The sequence below is a fragment of the Triticum aestivum genome, chromosome 4A (assembly GCF_018294505.1).
Source record: "Triticum aestivum cultivar Chinese Spring chromosome 4A, IWGSC CS RefSeq v2.1, whole genome shotgun sequence".
Classification (NCBI taxonomy): domain Eukaryota; kingdom Viridiplantae; phylum Streptophyta; class Magnoliopsida; order Poales; family Poaceae; genus Triticum; species Triticum aestivum.
The window spans coordinates 47,214,851-47,220,158 of NC_057803.1; the positions used below are offsets into that span (position 1 = coordinate 47,214,851).

The following is a 5,308-nucleotide window of genomic DNA, read 5'->3' on the forward strand; positions in this document are numbered from 1 at the left end:
TTCAAACCCACACTACTACTAATGAAGTAGTAGTACGCGTTTGGTTTTTCCCACGCTACTACTAACTAATTAGGAATTAAAAAAAATAAAAGCCATCAATTCCATTCTATGCATACAATTCCAACAACTAAAACAAACACATTGCAATAAACCAGCAGCATCACACATCATTACTAATCCAAGAATTGTCATGGTTTTCAGGCCTTCAATTAAAACACCTACACTTCTTGCCAAGTCACTTACTCCCAGCTAGTGCAAACACAGTTACAAGCAAACCAAAATGCATAAAAACACCAAACAATGGCATCTCTCCAAATGATCCAACCCCTCTGCATCCTTGCAAGCATCTTCACGATAAGCAAATCCGTAGGAAAAAGTCAACTTAGCATGTGCTCCCTCTGTCAACTCTCCAGAGTAGATTTTTGTGGTCACGTCCTTGCATGTTGGAAACAATCACTGGTTAAGATTACACTCTTTTGTAGAGGAAAGAATAGCTACTTTGGATTCAATAAGAAAAGGAACATTTATTTTGAACTGAAAAGAACAAGCAGGCAAGAATGCTATCAATCTTTTGGCTAGAATTTCACAAAATGCACCTGTCAAGTGTACTCTAACAATCGACGTGTCCCATCTCCTCATGATTAAGGACTTTAGCTGAGCCGACAACATGGAGCAAGATGTAGTCGTTTCCGAGCATGAACCCTTGGCTGTCATTAATGAATCTGCAACATCCATCATGCCCATTGTAAAATATGTTAGTTTCAGATAAGAAAAGAATTGAACTTTGAACATATGCAGCAAAAATGTTAGTCATCAGCAGCAAAAAAAGAAATATATTTTGTCATCAATGAACCTGCAACATCCATCATGCCCATTGTACAATATGTAGTCGTTTTTGCTGCTGATAAGAAAAGAATTGAACTCTGAACATATTTTGTCATCAACAACAAAAAAAGGAAATATATTTCACTAATTTTGGTGTTGCAACAATGTTTATACTTTACCACATTATAAGTCCTCACACCATCAACTATGACAAAATCTGAGAGTATAAGTCTGGTTACATTCACCCAAGTCCAAACATAAAATTTTGTCCAACATAGTACATCCCACTTTGATAATTTCATAGGATTTAATATACCTAACGAAACCTGACAAGTGATATGTGTTTAAGTATCTACAGAATAGCCTCTAAAATTGTCATGTTGTAACTTTATTTTAATACCACCTCTAACAGGGCCTAATCTACCATATCAAAATACTGTACCCAGGAACATATATTTCGGGACAGCAAACTAAACTGATGGCTGCTCTCAAACCGTACATCCAAACGACACAAATAAATACTCTAAATAAACCTTGGAACTTTATCTAAAACATATGTAAAGGGGCCAACTCAAAATTCTGAGCCTAGCTAACTCATTTTTCAGATATAAGCTTGCTGTCCAGATTTGACAGTGCAGTTTTTAACTGAACCAAGTTCAGTTTACAGCCAGAGTCACCCCACGATCCAGATTTTCTCTAAAAGGCAACCAACATCTCGCAATATTGCTCATTATAAGGGTTGTCGTCAGTTTTAAACATTTCCATCTGAGATGGGCTTAAGCCATAGAGGAATTGAGGAATGTTCTTGTAATTATCCATTACTGCAAGAAGGTTAAAAATAAAGCTTGAAGCCACTATGACCGGACCCTGAAACATGTGAATGGAATTACAAATCATAATAATAAGTATTTCGTCTAGAAAAATTAATGAAGTATAGGATCCTGATTTCTCAATGAATTTAAGCATGTGAGATTCAGATCAAGAACATTTTGTTTCTTGATGAATTTAAGCATGTGTTAGACACAAGCACAATTTTTGCCAATCAGTGATGTGAAAATAAAAACGAGGAGCAGAGCATTTACCTGAGAATCTGAAGACGCGGTCCCCTGTATTCTCTTCCTCTCCTCCTTAGAAATCAACGATTCCACCGGAACATAGACCTGCAACCAGTGGCCAAGCGTGACAAGCAACTAAGAAGGGGTCATTTTTCAAAATGAATGCAAAAAAGGATGTGCAACTCACAACATGTTGTGCTGATAGTTGTTCTTGTTCAACACTTTCTTTGCCTCTCTTTCATTTGTAAAAGGACTGCATGTTCTACTATTTCAAAAAAAATGTTACTTGTCTAAATCAGGACTGACTGAACTTATTCTTTGCACAAATGAGAAATCTGAAGCCCGCTGCTACTAGTACAACCTAAGCACTAACAACCAATGAGCAAGAAATATAATGCAGGAAGAAAAGAATACATCCATCTGAAGCCCTTCACATGAACCAGATCCTCTTACATGTGCAGAATATCAACATTGGCCAACTAAAGTCAGACCTATTAGTGGGTCACAAACATGGATTTCACACGCAGGTCAGCAGTAAATCACGCATCTACGCTAGGTGAAGAGGGATTGAGACAGGAGAAAGTTACCATCTGGACGTTGTAGATGATCAGCCTCTCGAACCACGGGATGACGATGTGAGTCCCCTCGGGGTAGACCTGCACGGAGCAGACCCAGAAATCAAATGCGCCCTTCATTTTGCAAACAAAACAAAAAAAGCCCAGTATCCAATTTCTTCACATACTCTACATAAATGAATAGCACCAGTCAAATTCAACGGTAAGTGACAGGATGCGGGACCATTGACATGTCCGAACTGGTCGAAGATCTTGCAAGGTGATGTTTGGAATCACTTATACAGAGTTAGTTCTTGGGTTTGTGTTAAGCAAAACAAAACCTAGCCACTGTTATGATTGTGAAGTGTGATAAGTTAAACCTGTTCATGGAGCAATTATCCTAACATTTGATCTGGCAAGGAAGAGAAATCGCCACACTTGCATTTCTAGGTATGCAATATGTACATAATAATACTGTATAAGCCACTTGATTAAGAGATGTTTTCCTGCTTTGCCACCTCATAGATGTTGAAAAAAAAAGTCTTGACAGCAAGGAAACTTCAAATGATACTTCCATGGCATGACAAATGAATGACTTCCCTGCACAAATTGTACTTCTACTGGACATTGGGTGGCATCTTGAACTCACTCCTAAGGTCGCAGCACATCCTATATTCCTAGAGATTATAGAAATATTAAAACTAGACAACACAAAAATGTCCCGGTGGGTGGATGTACCTCTAGCAGTCTCCCCTCTTCCACGAGTTGCTCATACCTGTCAGCCATTAAAAATGTTGTCATGCACATATAATTCAGGCGAGAGCAAGGCCAAAAATCCATCAATGCAAGTGCAATTCAGCCCATTTACAGCAAGACGAATCTCACGGGCGCCGAGTTCAGCAGGCCCCTCCAATTACAAGCATCAAACCGCAGGTCGATGAGTAGAACCACAACCCGAACAAGCGCACTCTGGCCTCAGCAGTGCGACCGCCCTCGCCAGCAGCAGAAACCAAATGAAACCAAGAAAGTCGTTACGGTAGTAGAGAGAGGAAAGAAGCAGGCTGGGGGGAGGAGAGGGGGGTGGGGGGATTCGGGGCTCACTGCGAGAGGTGGGACGGGGAGAGGACGTTGGAGGGGCGGAGGCAGGAGAAGATCCAGGCGAGCAGCGGGTGCGCCTCCTCGTACTGGAAGAGCCACTCGAGCGGGCCTCCGGCGGGCCGTCGGCATCGGCGGCGGGCAAGAGGGAGCCCTCCCCGCGCCGTGCCGTGCTCGGAGAAGGGGGCCCCTAGCTAGGGTTTGGGGCCGGCACAAGGGCACGGCGAGGAGGAGGATCCGCGCGTGAGGTGGGGGGTGTCGGCGGTGGGGTTGGGGGAGAGGAGGTCATCAGTGTCGGCGATGGCGGCGGGGTTGGTTGGGGGAAACATGGGGAGTGGAGGACGAGGAGCGGCGTCGGGGAGAGACAGAGCAGGGATGAGAGGCTGAGGTGGGGCGGCGAGGAGATAACTTAGCAGTAGCGAGGGTTATAAAACCGCGCTGCTACTATCAACTAAGTAATAGCGTGGGTTTATAACCGGCGCTACTACTATGACTGGTCCCGAGGGGCACGGTGAAAATCATTTAGCAGTAGCGAGGGTTATAAACCCGCGCTGCTACTATCAACTTAGTAGTAGCGAGGGTTATAAACCCACGCTACTACTAAGTAGCAGAAGCGCCTTATTATAAAGCGCGCTGCTGGTAAAATTCTGTGTATAGGCTTTTCCCTAGTAGTGTAACCATAATTGATAAACCGTCCTCACAAAAAATATGATCTGGATACTTCAAAATATACAGACTGAATTGAGTGGACAGACATTAACATAGATCGTTCTCATGACTGACCACACACCAAAATCGGCAGTACTAATGAACAATACAGGGTTCACAAACACAAATCAAGTACCGAACAATAGTATTTACTATAGACAAGCAAAGTTGCACTAACTAAACTCTGCAGACTATTTCTTGTCACCGACCTACGGGAGGAACCCCGCATAACTGACTAGGCCATGGACTTCGTGTGAGATGTCTACATGCACCATCACCATCTTGTCAACCTTGGAGAAGCTAACAGAGTGGTCTTTCCACTCATAAACATGATGATGAAGACAGGCCGCATCAGATTTGTTGGGAAGCTTTACAAGAACCACACCCTTCATAATCGAAGCACAGCCAGGAAATTGTTGTGGTCAAGTACAGCCTCGAGAACATGCCTGACAACAATGCTACATGAAAACACTAGTTCAGGACACGTGGCGACAAGGACACATCAGCTGGATAGTTCAGAAGTAGAACTCATCATCAGGTCTTCCAGTTCACACGGCATGACTTTGAGAACTTCATCTCCACCGCGGACCTAGTTCTAATTCAAACAAAAACCATATTTTATTACTACCTCCGTTCAGAAATATAAGATGATTTTCGATATTATACTCCATATATGACTACATATACACACAGAAATGAGTGAACAAAGACACTAGAACATGTATTAAGTCACATTTTAGTATTAGATACATCCGCATCTAGACAAATCTATGACAAGAAATTTGGGACAGAGGGAGTAGTTGAAAGTAATCTATAAGAAATTAGTGTCAACCTCTCGCATGTTTTGGTCAAAAGAGGAATTTAGAACCGTCATTTGGCACACTAAAATCACATGCAAGATCACCCAAAAAGTTGTACTACCAGTACTAGTACTGCGTGTTAGATGAAAAAACATGATCAAGATCGAGAAAAAGATCGCCAACAAGAGACATTACCTGGACTTGCTTAATGAGGGATCCCGGAGAGGGGGGCTTGGACAGGGCGATGGCTTTGAGCTTGTCTGTGGTAGTC

At 42.5% G+C, this 5,308-nt stretch overlaps 1 long non-coding RNA gene across 1 annotated transcript; it reads right to left on the reverse strand.

Annotated features, from left to right (window-relative positions):
• Positions 1 to 1,556: 1,556 nt before the first annotated feature.
• On the reverse strand, positions 1,557 to 2,178 carry LOC123081733 (uncharacterized). The gene is made up of 3 exons (XR_006438776.1): positions 2,068 to 2,178; positions 1,908 to 1,985; positions 1,557 to 1,646 (listed from the first exon to the last, which is right to left on the reverse strand). It is a non-coding gene; the product is annotated as an uncharacterized lncRNA (long non-coding RNA).
• Between the last annotated feature and the right edge of the window lie 3,130 nt (positions 2,179 to 5,308).